This window comes from Lutra lutra, chromosome 4, assembly GCF_902655055.1.
Source record: "Lutra lutra chromosome 4, mLutLut1.2, whole genome shotgun sequence".
In the NCBI taxonomy this organism is placed as follows: Eukaryota; Metazoa; Chordata; class Mammalia; order Carnivora; family Mustelidae; genus Lutra; species Lutra lutra.
The window spans coordinates 43,959,132-43,980,519 of NC_062281.1; the positions used below are offsets into that span (position 1 = coordinate 43,959,132).

General features: G+C 35.9%; 1 protein-coding gene across 5 annotated transcripts in view; it reads left to right on the forward strand.

Annotated features, from left to right (window-relative positions):
- Positions 1 to 4,860: 4,860 nt before the first annotated feature.
- Positions 4,861 to 21,388, forward strand: part of TRIQK (triple QxxK/R motif containing) — a 100,710-nt gene continuing 84,182 nt past the window's right edge. For 2 of the 5 annotated variants that reach the window (XM_047727741.1, XM_047727743.1), the window contains exons 1-3: positions 4,861 to 4,987; positions 12,304 to 12,360; positions 15,584 to 15,743. The gene's annotated coding sequence lies outside the window, so the exon portion shown is untranslated. The remainder of the gene's footprint in view (positions 4,988 to 12,303; positions 12,361 to 15,583; positions 15,744 to 21,388) is intronic. The other 3 variants (XM_047727738.1, XM_047727746.1, XM_047727745.1) reach the window with 2 other exon arrangements.

The following is a 21,388-nucleotide window of genomic DNA, read 5'->3' on the forward strand; positions in this document are numbered from 1 at the left end:
AAACAATTGCAGAAAACACATTCTGCTCAAGTACACTGGGAACAATCATTGAGATAAACCATATGGCCAGCTATAAAATAAGTTTTTATAGTAATTTTATTCAGTAATTTTCAGAAGTTTGAAATCTTAGAGTATGTTCTTTAGCAACAATGGAATTAAATTAAATGTCAATAATAAATAAGATATTTGGAAAACCCCCAAATACTTGGACTCAAGAAACACATTCAAAATAAATAACCCAATGATAAAACTCACAGAAATTTAAAAATATTTTCACATGAATGCTAATTAAAACACAACATGTCAAAATTTATGGGCTATTACTAAAGCAGTCTTTAGAAGTAATTTCCTAGCTTTAAATGCCTACAATTTTAAAGGATAACAATTTAAATCAATGATCTTACTTTCTACTAAGTATATAGAAGAATAAAATTAAGTTGGTAGAAAAAAGAAATAATGAAGAAAAACAGAAATTGTTGAAATAGAAAGCAAATATGAGAAAGTTAACAAAATCGAAATTTGGTTTTCTGGAAAGATCAATACATTTGAATCTCACAAATACTTGTTAGGAGGGCAAAATAGTACAACACCTTGGGGAAAAAATTTAGTATTATATTTTCATTTAGAATGTGCCATGCTTTACAAATCTGTGATGCTACTCATAGTCATAAACCAAAGAGAAAGTCTTATAAAATCTACACCAGGAAACTTACATAAGACGGTTTATAACCACCTTATTTATTATAGAACAAACCTAGAAAGAGCCCCAAAGCCCTACAATAGAAGAAGAGATTGTGGCATATTCATACATTAGAATATTACATGGAACTAAATTAATCACAGCTATACAGAACAATTAATTTAATCAAAAATTTCTTGAGTGTACATTAGGTGCTTGGCACTGATCTCAGCACTTGGCATACATAAGTTAAAAACTGACAGGATCTCTACCCTTGAGCAATTCACATTCTTGAGGTAGAGAAAGATAATAAGTAGATCATCTAGCAAATAGGTAAATTATGTATAAAGTACAATAAAAAGTGATGAATGACAATAAGCAAAAGAACATGTTAAGTATTGGTAAGTGGGCTCTGGAATACTTGAGTTAGAGAAGCTGGGGGTTAAGATATAGGGGGAGCATAGGAAGATTGCTGTTATCAGTGTGATATTAAATAAATATAATATTGATAAGTCTTAGCAATGGTGAGTGACAAGAGTACATTGAGATGCTGTGCCTCAATTCTGTCCTGTAGCAGTGAAAACTATGAAACCTTCATTTGCTCCATTCTCTGGATGTGAGGAATTCAGAAGCCTTGTTTTGAGAGTGAGGGGGCATGAGATCAAAGCAGTTTTGATTAATGATTCACCTCCTGAATTATAAGGGGGCTATCAACTGAAAAAAGGTCGTTACTATTATGTGTACACTTAAGATGAGAAAAAAAAAATGCTGTCAGTGAATTATTTGTAAACTATCTTGTTTTTAGAATGTTTACAGTCATTATCACATTCGATTAAATTTCAATAAACTGAAAAAAAAAGTAAATCTGAACATTTTCAACTGGCTACCTTTTATCTACATGTCATTTGCCAGTTAAAGAAATAGCTAGCAGCTATACGTTTGAAATTATATCCTCAAAATATTTGTAATATGTGATCCATCTTTCTTCCATGCACATGAAATAATTCTTGTATCATCTGAAGAATATTTTGAGATATAATTTTATTTCAGATTTCAGAGACAATCTTGCATTGAAGTAATCAAAAATCAAACAAATACAGAAATATGTATTTAATAATGTATGTCAGTTCTTCCCAGGGAGTTCATTCTATATATGTGCTATATAGCTATAATTTCAAATATTATACAAATTAATGAAAAAATTTTTTTTGATTATTAATTTTCTGAATTTTGCAAAGGAAGTTTTTCCTTAAGAAAAGCATATCCATTTTCAAGGTTTTATTAAGTGGTTTCAATATAGTACTATGGGCTAAAACCAATATTTTCAGGCACAGACTTTGGGGATCACAGGGATTTCTTAAAAGAATTCACATGAAAAATAATTTCTTCACATGTTTTAAACAAAATTCACCCTAAATGCCTCCTTATATTCTAAGATGACTGAACAGAAAGAGTAATATGCATATTTGACCTATTACACAGTCATTTTCCAGTTACCACGAGAGCTAATTTGGATATTTAAACTTAAAAATTTAAGGCAAAGGACTGCTTAAAAACATTAAATAATTTGATATTATATTTCTTATTTTAATATACCCAGTGAATTTCATATATTTTGACAGAATCGTAATTTCTGCAAATGATCCAATTGGTACCCCCAAATTTCAAGCTATATGCATATTCATCTAGACCAAAGTGTTAGCACATATAATTATTAGATTCTAATTTGCATTTCAACTTATCACAAATTTAAATGTAGCATGCCTGTCATTACATGGTAAAGAACTCTGAGAAACAAACTGAAGGTTTCAGAGGGGAGGAGCGTGGGGGGTTGGGTAAACCTGGTGGTGGGTATTACAGAAGGCACATACTGCATGGAGCACTGAGTGTGGTGCATAAACAATGAATCTTGGAACACTGAAAAAAAATTATAAAATAAAACTAAAAAAAAAAAAGAAATAAGCATATTCATAACATACATATGGATGCTTTAATTTTACATTAGTCACTGACTTCTTGTTCAATATCCCTAAGATACATTTTATTTCATATTAGGTTAGTTTGTACTTCATAATTTCTTCTAATGTATATTGGTGCCTATGGGGAAATTACAAATTATATATGTTCCAAGTATTGGAGCAGAAGCATAAGTTAAAAAATAAACAACTGAAGCATGGATAACATGAGACTCTCCTACTCCAAAGTGGAGAAGTTAACTAGAAAATTATTTTTTGGAGTTTAACTATTTGGATAAATACTTGCGAAACTACTTTGTAATAGTCTTACTCATATAGGGTAAGTTGGCTACTGCTCATTTTATAAAATAGTAAAGTGCTTGCAGAACAACTCACCAGGACAAGCTATTTCAAAAGAAAATGTTCAAGATAAGAAATTGAGTGGCAGAGACTCATTATTCATTGTTCTAACCTTATTTCCTCATTGCAGACAGAGTTTTGATATGTATTCTTATGTATATGTAGCACAGTAATTTCTACTGGGTGTTTAACTAGATACCAAGGTGTAGAGTTCCATAAATTTGAATGTATGCTTCAAACATCTGGAGCTATACATATGGGAAATATACAGCTGTGTTTATTTCAATGATTACACATTTACATGCATACAATACATTTATTTAAATGTATAATCTCTTATATACGTGAGAATATTTAAACAAATGCATTTGCTGTACTTACTTGAATATGCAATTGAAAAAGGATTCAAATAAATAATTCACCACTTTTATTTAAATCTTACAGTATTTATTTATATAACATACTTATTAATATACAATCATAGCTCTTTTTTTTTAGTCTAAAACAAATATTTTTAAAAGATTAAAGAAACATAATGGTGATCATGAGTCATACAAATCAAGAAATTTTGTGGAGAGTTATTTATAGTTAGTGAGCTTTCAGAAGAATTTGAAAATTCAGCAGGACAAGAGAATAAAATCATTTGCAATTGGAATGTGTCTTTTATCCCAACAATTTTATCATAGTATAATGGACATTTTTAATTGAATCTCAAAGCACTTGTCCAGAAATACCGTTTTGTTTTTTCTGTTATTATTACTACTGTACCGGACAAGATAAACACTTCTGGGTATTGGTTTAATATAGAAGGAAAAAAGAGTTGCACTATTTTAAAACCACACGCATACAAATCTGGTTAAGAGTATTAAGATAATCTCATTTAACTCTACCTTTATTTCTAGGAGAGGAACTGGAGACCAGCAAATGATTTAGGAGAAAAGAAAATAAAATTACATTTTGGATTAAATTCCTGGTCCTGATATCCTGAGAGATTTCAGAGACCTTCTAGTTAGTTTATTTATACTTGTCTCAGTCCTTCTTTATTCTGTGTGCTATTTCCCTTCTCAAGGGCTTTTTTTTTTTTTTTGGAAACTAGGATGGGCTGGCCTACAGGAAAATGACTTACACTAGAGCAAGGGAAAAATTGAAAAATTAAATTGGAAATTGCCTAATTTTAAGAAAGAATTTTAAATTCAATTCGCCACAGTAAAAAATAATGACTACAGGCACTTTTTCATTTGTTGAATGATTGAATAAATGTAACCTATCTGAGCCTGTTTCATTGCTCATAGGCCTTGGATAATAACAGCTCTGTTGGGTGTTGAGAGGAGTACGGGATTATAAGGTATAAATCATTCAACTGTTAAATGCTTTCCAAAAATATTAGCTTAGTATTTCATTCCCATTTCGTAGACGTGAAAACTGAATACCTGGACATACCTCCAAAGTTTTATTGTTGCTCATGATTCAGGAATCACTTTTCCTAGATTAATTAATCTGTGAAAAACTTCAATCTGCAAACAACGTTGTTTTCAGAGATAGTTCATGCTTCCTTCCTCCAAGGTATGCTTCCCGGAGAGTGGGGATGGGGAATGTGTGTATTAGGTGAGAAGCCTTCAACAATCAAAAGAACGTACTCTCGTGTTTTATATTTCTCAAACGAGTTATAGTCCTTATTTCTAATTTCTGGGGTCACCTCGTAAATCAAGTATTGGAGTTCGGAACTCCATGCTGGAGGAAGAAGAGGCCGCAGGGCGGGCTCCTAGGCGTCCGAGATCCGCGCACAGGCGGGAGAGAGACTGACCAATCCGAGCGCGGGCTGGGGACTGGTCGCGTCCTTTTCCTCCGAGCCCCGCCTCTTTTCGTACCGCCCGTTGGGATTAGGGGTGTGCGGCCGGCTCGTCCCGCCCCTGCCTCTGAGTGACAGGACCGTGGACAGCAACATTTCCAGCTAGACCCGAAGTTTGTCGGCCCTTGCCTTGGCTGAGCTGAGGTGTGTGTCCGGCGAGGGCGAGGGGGCTGGGGAGGCCCTGCCAGGGAAGCTTGGGGTCAGGGACTGAAAGCGGGCGCACGGCCTTAGCGAGCCCCCAAAGCGTTTAGGAGATGGTAGTTCCGCCCCTGAGAGCGGCACTTGGGTGGGCCGTGTGGAGGGAGGCTCTGGAAGAGGGGGAACCCGAAGCCCGGGAAACCCAGTAGGTACGGTAATAACTTAAGGACCCCTTCTGGCTAACCGGACGCTCGCGGTGGGGGTGGGGATGGCGGGTCTGGTGTTGGGGTGCGGGGTGGGCGTGGCCGCCGCTGTTGCTAAGGAACGCGCGGTTCCCGCCCTGCCAGCGTGTCCGGCTGGGGCACTGGGCCCTGGAAATTTTAGTCCCGCCCACCTCCCGAGACCGACCTCTCACTTGGCTAGGGATTGGCTCCCTTGTGCTGTCAGTTAATTAGCGTTCGTTTATTTTACTGTCTAGCTCTCCCGCTCAGTAGTTGTCTGGCGTCCCTCCCTAGTATTACCCTTCTCCGTACTTTCCCCGCCTTTCTTTCTTAATAAGCATCTGCAGACCAAAACAGGCAGCGTGAGGTGGCTTTATTTGCACGGAGGAGGGGGGCGCCGGAGTGGGATGGGGAGAGGATCTTTGCTTGGTTCTTGGTGAATCCCTGAACCCACAAAGTGTTGGTGTCCATGTGGATGGCTAGGGAAAGGTGGATAGGAGATCTAGTCTTTTCCACCTAGAATTCTTTTTCTCACTGGTGCCCGTTTGAGCACAATGAGCAGCTCAGGAAGTTGAGGCTATTCATTTTTGGACAGGCTTCAATACATGATCTCCATGTCTTCTGTGGAGAGTGGGTAATATTAAGCTTTATGTAAAGCCCCTTGGCTTCACTGACCCACCTTCAATGATTAACTGTAAGATGGTAACCACAGAAAACCACTTCAGATCTCTTTGCTCATACCACTTGGCCCCAAATGATTCAGCAGAACAAACATTCCAGAGAGAAAACACAAAAGGAGCTAAAAATCTGCTTTTACTTCCTTCTTCTAGGTTTACTGTATAAATCCCCAAGAAGGAAGCTTGTACTGCTTGATAACACTGGGGAGAACCTTGACCTATAAGTCAGAAAACAGGCAGGGTTAGGAAATACTGTCCTTGGGCAATAACTTTCATAACTTTTCTCATCTATAAAGTGGGGCTTCTGTGCCCTTTGTTCCTAAAGAGTAAGAAGGGATAATTGATTATGAAAGTATTATTAATGATCTACACAGATATAAAATGTTACTGATTACATTTTATCTTTTTGTCTGTATAATCTGAATTTGTAAACACAGAAGTATGATTATTCAGCTTAAATATTTTCAGACTTCCTTTGTGACTTATCATTGGAACTACTCTGGGTCTGTAGTTCCCTCCTTTATGTTAATGATTCTGTAATAGTTCTGGTTACATAGCACTTTAAATGTTTTGTGTGACATCCCTCTCCCCCCTTACTTGAAAAACCATCACTGGTTTTTCAAAGTATACACATAGCCTGAAAGGATTGGGAAAGATTACCTTCTAATCCAAAGATGAATGACCTCTTTGGTGCCATATACCACTTTGAGAAGCCAAGGAAAGCTGTTGACTCTCCCCTTAGAGAAAGACACAGTTGGAAGCCTAAGTGGTCCTGGATTAAGATCCTATTTTGGATCAAGTTCTTGAGGGATAAGGAAATTACTCTCCCCCTTGCCTCATCTCAAAGAGAGAGTGAGTATATAGTTGGGAAAAGAATTGGGTCTTTTTCCTTTCTTCCACAATGCATTTACCATAGTTTAATTCAGAATCTTAAGCCAATCCTTTCTTTTTTAAAACTATTTAATAAACAGGAACTACCAATAGATTGTTGCTGTCATTTCAAAACCATGTAAGCTGTAATTTTTTTCAAATACCTTTTGATCATTCTCTTAAAGGATATTCTTGTACTTACGCCAGTGGAAAGAGAAATTATTGTCAAATATTTTGAGAAAATGTGAATTGGTATTTTTGAGATTAACATTAAATACATAAACTTTCTCTTCTATCAAAGTCCATTTTGGACAAAGAAAAACTGATTATGTTTAGCATATGCCACTTGAATACCATAACCTGACTCCTAGACTCCTTTCTACAACTTAAGTGAGTCATCTTTTGTACTATTTTAATTTCTTGTGGCTAAAAAATATTGTGGTTGGTTCCACTGTGGCTCTTTTCTTGATTTCTATATTTAAATAAAAGGCTATAAATGAGGTTACTTTGTTTGCTGAATTTTCTTATCGAGGTTTATCAATAAAGTGGACATCTGTAGTAGATATTATCATTAGGGAAAACACTGGAAAAAGAAAATATATATTGCTTTTGTAATAAACATAAGAGTATATAGGAGCACTTGTTTTCTTTATTAGCATTTATAATTTCATTTGAATTGTTCAGTATTTGATTATCCTTTCTTAACTCCATTTCTGGTGGAGAAGCTGGTATAAAGACAAATGGATTAGAGAAAGCATTCTAATGAAATTAAAGTTTTTAGGGCCTCAATAAATAATAGCTTTTTTTCTCTCTTGAGTTTGTTAACAGGTGGAGTTTACAATATCAGCTTCATTACTAAATAGCTGATTGGGCATAATAATTTCAATAGGAGAATAGAAATGAATACTAGTACTTCCTGTCCCTTTCTACCTCCGCTTCTTTTCTCAGAACCTAGACTTCAGTGAGAGAAAATTTCAGTTTGCAGAAAAGATGCACTTACCCAGAATTACTGATAGGCATGGCCCAGGGAGGAGAGTGAAGTAAAAGAAGGAAAACCTCTAGTATTTACAGATTTGCAGTAGTTACTATCTACCCATTGGAGTAATATGGACCAATGGATTTCAGTCATCAATCAGATAACTCTCCTCTTGGGAAGCCGCAAGTAGGGAGTGGGATCTGAGGCCAGGACTGTTAACCTAGTGTTCTGATTTTCTACCCTGGGTGATCCCTTTGGGTCATTTGAAATACGCAGAGGTGTTTTTAAATTATTACTATCTGTTTAAAAGCTCCTGGCTTTTGGGACCCTGTGTAATATAGAGGTACAGCTCAATGAAGAATTTTCTTCCTCCCCTCCAATGCCAGAAATACTTCCTTTGAGAACCACTGTTCAGTGAAGTTCCTCCACATGGAAACATGAGGCTAGGCCAGATTTCTCCCGAGTCTTTGTTCCTCTGTATTCATATTTTTGATATCAATAGATTTAGCTCTAAGTGTGAAGGTTTTAATAAAAATATTGCTTAGAAATTGTCATTTTTTGGTATTCTCCCAGAATGTCCAAAACAATATTAATGGAAAGTAGTGATGCATATTTTATAATATTTGATATCCTCAAGACATATCTAACTGAACAAATAAGGATCATAGATTCCTAGAGCTAATTCTTTTCACACCTCTTACATCCATACCTGTTAAGTATCTTTGTAACAACAGAGTGAAATAGGTATACAGTTTCATGAAAAAGAAAAAATGATTTCTTAGACTCCTAATTTGGGAATGTTAAACAATAGAAAGATAAATACTCTGTACTCAGAGGTTTAACAAATTCTGTTTTGTTGAATCAGAAGGTGGAGACAGTTGCATAAGTGAGAGGATCTTATCAGTTTCATGGTTTTCAAGCCACTGAACATGGAGAATGACAACAGGATTAAAAAGATGCTTAGTTCTTCTATAGAAGTATTATGTAGTGGATGCCTGGGTGGCTCAGTTGGTTAAGCGACTGCCTTCGGCTCAGGTCATGATCCCAGAGTTATGGGATCAAGTCCTGTGTCGGGCTTCCACCTCCATGGGCAGTCTGCTTCTCTGTCTGACCTTCTCCCTTCTTGTGCTTCTCTCACTCTTTCAAATAAATAAAGAAAATGTTTTTTTAAAAAAGGAGTATTATATAGTGATACAGTTGCAAAATTAGCAGACCAATTAGACTGATCAACTTAAAATTTTGGCAAAGAGAAAAGGAAGATCGTTAAACCGAAAAAACATTTTGTCATAGATATTAAAAATATTCGAATATTCTAGGATGTAGAATCATAAATTATATGGGTACCTGTGACAAAGTCCTACTTGTGGATTATAGTTTATATCTACACTAGATAGAAGGTACACTGGACTGAAAGGTTTTGGCTTAACTCCAGCAGTAGAAACATTATTTTGGGTGGAGTGGGGGGTGGTTTATAATGTTTCAGGCATCAAGTTCCTTATAACTGAATATATACAGTTGAAGATTTATGAGGTTCTTCCATTTTTATGAAGAATGTGCTTGAACATTATAATACATTCTCATTATTCACAGTGGTTCAGTATAGCACTGAATCTCTCTGGGCAGGGGCATATCAGATTTTTTTAAGGATGGAAAAGTATAATTTTAAAAAGAACCAGTTTCTGATTCCATTTTGTCATTTCCTAGGTGTCCATTCTCTGCCTCCTCTCCTCTCCTCAACATCTCCACCCTACCCCCATACATACATATATATACATTTGGAAAAGACTCGACTAGGTAGAAATGATCTGTATAGTCTCATCCAATGCCAAAATATTCTGGATAGATTTAGCATTTGAAATGAATAGAGTAGAATAAAAAACCCCCACAAATCCAAGGAAGAGTTAATCATAAGATTCAGTGAAATACCTGTGAAAATCAAGAATTTTAAGCTACAGAAGAACATTTGAGGAAATTCTTTGACATCTAATACAAGAATTCATGGCCTCTATGGATAGGAGAACTCCATATAAAAAGGACAGACAATGATTAAGTGACAGTAGAAAGATAAAAAAGGTAAAACGAAAAGATGAGGAAGAAACTAAAAATGAGAACTGTATTAATTTATATTCTTGCTTTAACAAACTGCCACAAACTTAGTGACTTTAAAAAGCACAAATTCGGGGCACCTGGGTGGCTCAGTGGTTAAACCTCTGCCTTCGGCTCAGATCATGATCTCCGGGTCCTGGGATCAAGCCCCACATTGGGCTCTCTGCTCAGCGGGGAGCCTGCTTCCCCTTCTCTCTCTCTCTGCCTGCCTCTCTGCCTACTTGTGATTTCTGTCAAATAAATACATGAAATCTTAAAAAAAAAAACAAAACCAAAAAACCCCCCCAAAACCCCCAAAATCCCCACAAATTCATTATCTTATAGATCTGTGTAGTTCAGAAGTCTGACATAGTTCTCAATGGGCTGAAATCAAGGTATCACTAGGGTTGCATTCCTTTCTGGAGGCTCTGGGAGGGGATCTGTTTACTCAGAAAAAATATATACTTAAACATTCATCAGCTGACTATGATCCATGGGCTACCCAAATCTGGATCACTGCTGTTTTTTATGACCCGTGAACTAAGAATAGTTTTTGCTTTTATTTTTTATTTATTTATTTATTTTTTTTTAAAGATTTTATTTATTGATTTGACAGAGAGAGATCACAAGCAGACAGAGAGGCAGGCAGAGAGAGAGAGAGGGAAGCAGGCTTCCCGCCAAGCAGAGAGCCCGATGCGGGACTCGATCCCAGGACCCTGAGATAATGACCTGAGCCAAAGGCAGCGGCCCAACCCACTGAGCCACCCAGGCGCCCCTAGTTTTTGCTTTTAAATGGTTGGAAAAAACAAACAATATTTTGTGGTGTAAACATGGATTTTAAATTTTGTTTACAAATAAAGTTTTATTGGGACACACCTACACATATGTTTACATATTGTATGTGGTGCTTAAACTGCAGTGTTGAGTAGTTGCAGCAGATAAGCAAATGTGTGGGTATGTTGCTTTGTATTGCTCAGAGCACTACAAATTGATGCGACACAGTTATAATTTGATTTTCCCTCAAACTTCAAAGCCTAAAAATTTATGATCTGGTGTTTTATAGGAAAAGTTTGCAACTCTTGCCCTAAACTATAAACTTTAGTGTATAAGATTGGAATTTTCTTTTTATTTCAAGGTACCCAAATTTACTTAGTAATTGCTTTGCAGTGTTCTACTCCCCCCTCTCCGCCCCCACTTTTCTTGGTCTTATATGGACTGGGGTTAAAAATAAGTCTATTATTCTTTATATTTAATCATACAAAATTTCTTTTTTTCATCTCTGTGCCATAAATGAAGCATACTCATGTAAAGATTTTAGAATTTCATTTCCAAAGACTTTCAGTTAATTATTGCAGTATTGTAAGAAATAGTAATACTTTATGTATACCAAAAATCTGTGTACTTATAGAGATAAGCATGTACTGTATTAAGTTACGTATCAATCAGTTAATCAGCAAAGATCTGTTTGTCGGACATAGGTGAATTATATAGGGGGAGTGGCTTTGAAAGGTTTTGAAGGATGCCTGTGAATTTAAGGTAGGTAAGGCTGGGGCTAAAGTAACATCAAGGCAAAGAGAACAAGATTTGTAAAGCTACTAAGCTGTCAATAGGATCACATAGATGGGAATTGAAAGAAATTCAGTGGCTGGAACACAGAAAAGTGGCTGGAGTGGAGGCAATAAAGACCTGCTGGCCCAGGCCGAGATGGCTGTTTTATATGCCATACAAAGCAATTTTCATCTTATAGGCAGTGAGGATCCATTTTAGATTTTTATACTGTAAAGCCCATGTGATTGGATCGGTATTTTAGAATAATGGTTATTAAATTTTCAAATATAGCACTCCCTAAATTTTTTTAATGCTATGAATATACCATCATGGAACAGAAGTTGCATTGGGATATACCCTCGCATGTCGTATTTATAACAACATTTTCCTTGAGGGAGGATATATAGATAATCCTCTAATTATCGTAGAAACTTAAATGGTACATAAATTTTGTGAGCAGACTATTAAATAAACTGAAATAATTTTAAGATTTCAAAAGATTAAGAAGTTACCTATAATGTAAAAAATATAATCTGTCTGGCCTCTCCTGGGTACACAGAACTACTTTAAGACCAAACACAATATATATGTTTGCACACTGCACCAGTGTTATATATGGCTTATAAAAACTTGAGATAGACGTTTAGTTATGGACCACTTTAACACATTTGGATTTTCTTTTCTTAGATATTTAAAAAACAATGTTTAATGCTTAGTGTTTCTTCAAATAAAATTAGTGTATTTTGAATGCCTCTAAAGAATTGGACTAAAACTGTATCTCACTTTAAACATTGATTTAGATATATAATAAAAATTGTATTCCAGGTAATATTTTCTCACATTTATATAGACTTTTATATTTGCCACATTGTTTTCATAAAAATGATCTCATTTCATTCTTACAATAATCTCTGATATATATGAGTTCTTTACTCCATTTTATAGATTTGAAGTCTATATTTCAGAGGGATGATCTGAACATAGTCTTCATTGTAGAGGAAAGTGAGTATGCTCTATGATTAGATAGATTTGCATTCAAATCTGTGCCCTTTTCTTTGTTAACTGTGTGTGCTTAGAAAAGTCACTTAATTGTTAGGAAACTCAGCTTTACCAGTTGGAGTTAATTGTACTTGTCCCACAGGAATGTTATGAGAATTTCTTTCTGATAATTCATGTGACATGTAATGCACAGTAAATGGAAACTGCTGATATGATTATTGTTGCTAATATTAATCATCATCATTAATAAGGGTCCAATACCCATTATTCACATTTTCAAAACCCAAAACTTATTTAAAGAAAAAGGTTTTGCAAAATAAATTTTTCCCCAAGTATTACATAAACTCAGTTGAGACAAAACAGTATTTAAAATGACATGGAACCATTTATGTAGTGTTTACTTTTCTAGTCATTGTCAATAGTGATAAGATTCTGCTATGAAGTATTAATATGCTGTCCCTACATTCCTCTAAGATTGTTTTGTAATTACAGTAAATGAGACATATTACCTCTCTGTAATCTAAAAACCTTTAAGACACAACTGGCCCAAACATTTTAGATAAGGACTACAGATATATATTATTATAATTCTTTTATTTTAATAACCTTATTGAGATGTAGTTTACAACCATTAAATTTATTATTTTAAAATGTACAATTCAGAAGTTTTGTAGCATATTCACAAAGCTGTACAACCATCACCACTATGTAATTTTAGAATATTTTCATAACCTCAAGAAAGAAACCCTGTACCCATTATCAGTCATGCCCCATCTCTTCTGCTCTCACTCCCAGCCTTACCTAACTGTTAACCTGTTTTCTGTCTCTATAGATTTTCTCATTCTGGACATTTCATATAAAGAGAACAATAGGAATGATGTATTAACTGGACTTTTGTGACTGGCTTCTTTCATTTAGAATAATGTTTTCAAGGTTCACCCATGGTGTCACACGTATCAATATTTCATTCCTTTTTTGGTGGAATAATACTCTATGGAATGGTTATATCACATTTTATTTATCTGTTTCTTGGCTAGAAGAATATGCTGCTATGAACATTTATGTGCAAGTTTTTATGTGGACATGTGTTTTCATTTCTCTTGGGTAAATACCTAGGAGTGGAAATGCTGGGTCATATGGTTACTCTATGATTTTGGGGGGAACTACCAAACTATTTTGAAGATGGCTGTGCACCATTTTACTTTTCCACCAGCAGGGTATGAAGATTCTAGTTTCTCTACATCCTCACTAACACGTCTTATTGTCTGTCTAGTGAAGTGGTATCTCACTGTGGTTTTGATTTGAATTTCCCTAGTGACGAATGAAATCTACTGTCTTTTCATGTGCTTATTGGCAATTTGTTTTTATTCTTTGAAGAAATCTCTATTTAAGTCCTTTGCCTTCTAAATTTTGGATTATTTGCATTTTTTACTGTTGAATTGTAGGAGTTCTTCATTCTGGGTATAAAACCCATATCAGATATGTGATTTGCAAATATTTTCTCCTGTTCTCTGGGTTGTCTTTTCACTTCCTTGGTCATGTACTTTGGAGCACAAAGGTTTTTCTTAATTCTGATGAAGTCCAATATACCTATTTTTTCTTTTGTTGCTTGTATGTTTGGTGTTATGTCTAAGAAACTATTGCCTAACCCAAGGTCATGAAGTTTTACTCCTCCATTTTCTTCTAAGCCTTTTATAATTTCAGTATTTACCTCTAGGTCTGTGATTCATTTAAGTTAAATTTTGTGTATGGTAAAACAGGACTTTGATGTAGGAAAGATGTTAAGGTTCAGAGCTAACAGCCAAGAAAGAATTCTTGAGACGTCTTTGGTCCAAAAAGGTGGTTTCATTAAAGCACAGGGATAAGGAACTGTGTTTTCAGAAATGGCTGCACTGGGGTCATGAAGAGTGGCTGATTATATACCAACTTTCAAGTTAGGAGGGGTTCGGGATAATGTTATCCCTTTTTGGATTTCCAGGACCTTGAGGGGACTAGCTGTTGTTGGGAAGAGGTCATTTATTATTGTCTGTCAGTGGGTAATAAGCTTGGGGGATGATTGCCAACATGCATCTTGGAGGGGGAGGCGATGATAGAGAGAAAAGATGTTTCCAAAGAGATTTTTATGTGTTAAAGTAGACTTGCAGGATCCTGAGGGTCAGATTAAGATTGCCTTTAGCCCTTAGCAAAGTATTAACATCGAGGCAGTTGAGTCCTTAGAGGAATGTCACTCTGCCTTTTTCAAGGACTTGGCAGTGGGCTGTAGGTAGTAAGGAAGTTTAGTTTTTCTTTTTGCCTTTCTTTCCCATGTCAGACTTCAATTTTATTCTTTTGCAGCACCATTTTTAAAAGACTATGCTTTTGTATTATCACGCTTGAGCTGGATTATTATCACTATTTAAAAACAGCCTAAAGGTTGCAAGCTATTTTTAATGATATGATTAGAATTAGTGAAACTTGTGTTCTCAAATGCTTGGGGTTAAATTTTGAGTTGGTGTTACTATTATGAGACAATGGTTTGGAACCATTGTCTTACATAGATAAGAGTATCTATATAAGGGCAATTGCAATATAAAACTAGAGATAAGTTCAGTGCCTGGCACATAATAGGTATTCAGTAAATATTTGTCGAACAAAAATGAATAAATCATCTATTATTTGATTGTTTCCTTTCTTGCTTTTTAATGGGCATTTAGTTTAGAAAGTAACATATTTAAGCAATTATGGTTAAATAAAATTATTTTATAGGTTGACCCTGTATAAATTACTAACAGAGAACAAATTCAAATTGGTCTCTTTATATTCCTATTCAATTCTAAAATATAGTGAATACATCTCTAACTACTTTTTAGATAATTACTATACAATGAACCATTCTTAAAGTGTGATCTGCAGAAATAATGTTACTATTTATTACAGTGGAAAGGGGGTCTTTAATTAAATAAATTTTAGACACATTGGGTCAAGCAAATTTAAATAGGCTTTTCTATTACAGGATTTCTCAGAGCCTTGTTTTTGAAGGTATGCTTTGTGAAAAAAGAGCATGATATGCAACATTTTCTGAGTATATTTGACCAGAGAAACTTAATTCAAGTGAATGTGTAACAGACTTAGCAAACCAAGAAACACCTCTTAGAAAATGCTACCACAGTGATTTTATTTTGTAGGCATTAGGGCACTGGAGATCATCCATTTATAATGTTTCCATATACTCTACTTTGAATTCCAGTAAGAAAAAGCAACCAAGAGCATTGTTATTGGTATCTGGAATTGAATTTGCCAGGAATGCAAGCGCAGCTTCCTCGGTAAAGATCTCGCCTTTGGAAACGTCTTACCCCTTGGCAGCTCTCCAGAGTTCAGACTTGGCAGCATCAAGGACACAACACAAGGTGTGTTTATTTGATTTAACATTTGGCAAAAGGTGTTTTGACTTGTGGTTTGTTTTCTTTCACTTGTTTTTTTTTTTTTTTTTTTTTTTTTTTTTGTTTTGTTTTGTTTTGGTTTGGTTTGTTTGCTTCTGGCAATGAACTTGAGTTTGGAATGTAGTTTTTATAGAAGGCAGTATTACAATGGGAGGATGATTTTATTTTTATTTGTTTTGTATTTGGGCAAATCCAAATAAAGAGAGCAAGATCCCTAGAGCTATAAATCTATATCTGATTTTTTAAATCATTTAGTTTTATTGTCTACTAGGATTTGCTTCTACTTTAAGCACTTGATCTCTCTCTCTCTCTCTCTTTGTACTTGATCTCTCTTATGTTTGATACACTATGATACTTTGGCACATTACTATATTTTGGTAGTTATATATGGATTATAATCAATGTCTCTGTATAGTAAGTAATAAGCAGATTGAGATCATCATAAAATGTCATTCAATGTCATTTTTAACCTTTCTTGATTAATTGGTGTATCTGTGTTTCACCTGTTTTGTGGGAGAGGAAATATGTTATATAATCAAAGAATATGGGCCCCATTATATCTCTGACCTCATCCTCTGCTATCCTCTTCCACCTCTTCCTCCACACAGAACTTTTCAATGGCTTTCTGTTTCATTCAAGATAAAAGCTAAAAGCTCTTAAACTGGCCTCTTCAAGAGATGGTTCCTTGTTACTGCTCTAATTTCATCTCTAATCACTCACTTGCCCAACCATACTGGCTCCTTTGTTGTTCTTTGAACATGCCAGGCATGTTCCCCCTCAGGATTTTTATACCGTTCTCTCTACTGAATACTCTTCCCTAGATATCTGTATAGCATATTGATTACTTTCCTTTGGGTCTTTATTACAAGATCACCTGGTCACCATCCACATATCTCTGCTCTATATTTTCTACTTAGCATTTATCGCTATATAATAAACTATATATTTTATACTTATTTGTCTTGCTTATTGTCATTATCCTTCACAGGAAAATCAGGTCCTATGAGGGCAGATGGCTTTTTTTTTTTTTTTTTTTTTTTGCTTTGGTATTACTCTATCTCTAGCAACTAGAGTAGTTCTTGGTTCTTGATAAGTGAATGAACGAATTACCAGTTAACTTAGCAAACGTCTCAGTGTTTCACTTACCGTGAGTGAGGCACTTGTGCTAATTGGTAACCCTACATGTGGTGTCCAAATGGAGCATCTCTTCATTGGATGGGGGGTGACGATCAGGTAGAAGCTGTAGTGCAGGGGGTGAAAGAGTTCACCTGAGGCGGAACAAAGGAGACAGAAGTTTATTGAATATACTGCAAGGGAGAGAGGTGGGCAGAATAGTAGAGGAGAGGCTGTCTGCCATGAGGTGGTGGGTGGAGGCTGTTTATTTAAAGGGGGAAGGTGAGGCGGTATAATCACCTATGGAATTCTCCTTTTTGGTTATCTGTGCCTAATTGTAAGTAGCCTATTGTTCAGTTAGGGCCTATGGATATTTTGAGGTAGGCTCTTGATGGGCCTTTTTCTATATTCCATTGCTCAAGCCTGTTTGCCTAAAAGCTGCCTCTGCAATACAGAGATGGAAAACACAGTTCCTGCCCTTCTAAGGACTGTTTGAAGGGAGATGGATGGTTATAGCAGCCATCTTACTACAGTGTTGTGTTGTAATGAGGTATGAATACAAAGCTATCATCATTTGGAGAAACAGCATTTGAGTCAGACTGTGTTGGGCTCATGGAAGCCTTCCTGAGAAAGGTAACCTATTTTTTTTTTTTTTTAATCAGCTGGAATAGCCTAGGTTATGCTGTAGGAACAGACAAGCCCAATTCACAGTGTCCTAACACAACAAATGTTCATTTCTCACAGAGACTACATGTCTAAAATCTGTTAGTAGGAAAGCTCATATACTTCCATGATCCACATGCAGCAATGGGAAGAGAGGGGTTAATTATGCACTGGCATTTAGAGTTTTATTGGTCAAAACAAATTTCAAAAGGGGGACTGTGAAGTGCAATATCGTCTCTACCCAGAGGGAGAGGAAAATTGGAAGATATGTGAGTAGAATTAATGACTACTGTTATACTTTTCTACTGTTTTAAAGGAGTATAAGATATCCAGGTAAAGAGAAAGTATTTCAGAGAAAGGAAGAGCATGGGCAAAGGCAGTAAGCTGTTATGTAGTGTGGTAATTTCAGGGAACTGTACGTAATTCAAAGTAGTTAGAGCACAGTGTTGGTGTGGGATAAAGATAGGTTAAAGAGATTGGGGGGAGAATGGGGGTTTGATTACACCAAACTATGGAATTAGAACTCCATCCTGAAGCACATAAGGAAACACTGAAGGATATAATATACTTCAGGGGAATTTTCTTGATTAAACTTAATTGACAAAAGATTATTCTGGAAGCAGTATGGGGGATGGTTTGAGGGGAGCAAGACCAGAGACAGTAAGAACAATTATGATACTAACGCAATAATGCTGGTGAGACTGCAGATGAAGGCAATGACAGAGAAAATGGTAAAGGAGGGGAACAAAAGGTAAAAGGGCAGGAAAAGTGTATATACATGGAGGTGGACTCCAGGGCAGAGGGGGAGCCTTGGTGGAAGACAGGACACTTCATCCACTGAGATTATAGTAGAGGTAACGGCATGAACAGTGTTTGTACCTTAGCATATGTGTGGATTTATGTGTGTTTAATGTGTATGAGAGAGTAAGTTAGAATAAGCTAGCAAGTGAGCAATTCTTACCTAGTGATCTATATATTCTTTGTGACTTGGGAAACCAGCTCATGTGCCTAGAATAGAATGAAGGTGGGTGGAAGACTTCAGGAGAGCCCTACAAATTGTAATGGCTACTGAGTCAAATGGGACATACAGCCAACTTGAGGCAGAGACGTTGCTGGGAAGTGTTATGCACTTGTTAAAAATCAGATTATACACTTTACTATAGAAATTGCTTTGGGAAGCTCGGTTGCTTTTTCTTTAAATTGTTTAGAATTCAGTAATAATTTAAAAATATACACTTGAAAAAGCTTTTGTGTATGCAGCTTCCATTAGAGGGACTCAAGAGATACAATTTAGTTCCAGTCCCCAAATTTTGGTTAATGTGATAATAAGGACCCAATTATTTCATAACAGAAGGAATACAAATTTCTAAAACTAGTGAGGTAGTTATCCAGTGCTTTTATAAAATCATTCTTTTATGATATGCTTTCAAATAAAGTAGTAAATGTGACAGTAAAGTTTAATTTTTTTAAAGAAGACCGAGAAATGATTGGAATACCTGTGATATTTTTCTTAAAGGTTTTAGAAGACATTGCTTGGAAAGTTCTATGATTTAAAGGATATTCTAAAATCATGTTTCTTGTTTCCCATGTATATTAGGACCATGGTTAAAATATTTGGGATGCTGGGATGCCTGGGTGACTCCCAGTCAGTTGAGCATCTGACTTTGGCTTGGGTCATGATCTTGGGGTCCTGGGATGGAGCCCCAGAGTGGGCTCCCTGCTCGGCTGGGAGCCTGCTTCTCCTTCTCCCTGTGCCTCTACTCCTGCTTGTGCTCTCTCTCTCTCTCTTTGTGTCAAATGAATAGGTAAATAAATCTCCAAAAAAAAGAAAATATTTAGGATGCTACATTTATTATTGCAAATTGAAGTTTTGAGACCTTGATGAAAGAATCAGTTTTATCTAGGGGCACCTGGGTGGCTCAGTGGGTTAAAGCCTCTGCCTTCGGCTCAGATCATGATCTCAAGTTCCTGGGATCGAGCCCCACATCGGGCTCTCTGCTCAGTGGAGAGCCTGCTTCCTCCTCTCTCTCTCTCTCTCTCTGCCGGCCTCTGCCTACATGTGATCTCTGTCTGTCAAATAAATAAATAAAATCTTTAAAAAAAAAAAGAATCAGTTTTATCTAATATCATACTATTTCCCTAGAGAACCATACTGACCTGCTCAATGCATGTGGTGGGAATACAGATACATATGGATATAGATATATAAAATTTTTTTTAGATATATAAATTTTATATATGTAAACTTGTACAACTTAGTACAACTCCTGAGGAGAGAATAACAAAGAATTGATGGGAATGTTGACCTGAGAGGATTTTTTTCTTAGATTGGAGGGTAATTAGGAACTCTTGACAAAGATTAGAGATAACAGTTATTAGTTTTAAAACTGGGGACTAGTGTTTAAGCCTATTTGTTAGTTAGTTTGTTTGTTTAGGAGCCTGCCATTTTCCAAAGTATTTTTTTTTTTTAAGATTTTATTTATTTGTCAGAGAGAGAGAGTACACACAAGCAGGCAGAGAGGCAGGCAGAGAGAGAGGAGGAAGCAGGCTCCCTGCCAAGCAAGGAGCCCGATGCGGGACTCCATCCCAGGACCCCAGGATCATGATCTGAGCTGAAGGCAGTGGCTCTACCAACTGAGCCACCCAGACATCCCTCCAAAGTATTTTTGAGTACTTCTACTGTAAGCATGAAAGTGGTACTATCTTACTCCAGAATTTCCAATACTTGCTAACAGTAATGGGCACCTGGGTGGCTCAGTGGGTTAAAGTGCCTACTTGTGATCTCTCTCTGTCAAATAAATAAATAAAATCTTCAAAAAAAAAGTGCATATGTAATTTGGCATCTTAAAAGTAAATCCAAAGATACTTTTGTTGAAGCCACTTAGCTGATAGTAGAGGATAGTTAGGAGACCAAATAGTAGCAGAAAAGTATACAATTTATATGTAATTAAGTTAATAGTATATTCTGAGATCATTCTTATACTCTAAGAACCTTAACTATAAAGGAGCTCATTTACTTTTTAAATGAATGTAAGGTCATCAAGTTCAGATTGTTTTTGTTTGTTTATTTGTTTATAAAAGCCATTTGGACTGTGTGGCCCCTCAGCAATGAGTAACTGATTAAACCAGCATGATGTAATGATACTAATAATATTTAATGAACACTTACTATGTGAGAAGCACCATGTTAAGTGCTTAATATATTTAGCTATTTAATTTAGTGCTCACAATAGCAGTATGGGATAGGTATTCTTACTGTGCCCATTTAAAAAATGGTGAATGAGCTTAGCTTGGTAAACAACTAAAAAGTGATAGAACCAGAAAGGAAGTGAATTAAGATAGAGAAGAGTTAACCCACCTTTTATCAGTCTCATATTCCTATAAGAGTTAGAGAATTTATAGTAATATTTTAAAACTCAAAGCATTTTTAATTGTTTATGATAATGAACCATAAAATATGGATGATTTAACTTAATGTAACTGTCTTCTGAAAAATGTTTGCTCAAAAACATGTGTGCCACCATTTTCTAATTGTTTTGGATTCTTTTTTTTTTTTTTTTTAAACCTTTTTTTTTTTTTTTAAGATTTTATTTATTTATTTGACAGAGAGAGATCACAAGCAGGCAGAGAGGCAGGCAGAGAGACAGGAGGAAGAAGGCTCCCTGCTGAGTAGAGAGCCCGATGCGGGACTCGATCCCAGGACTCCGAGATCATGACCTGAGCCGAAGGCAGCGGCTTAACCCACTGAGCCACCCAGGCGCCCCTTGTTTTGGATTCTTAATATATAAAAACAAAGATCCCTACTCTTGTGGTACTATGTTCTAGTGGATGGAATT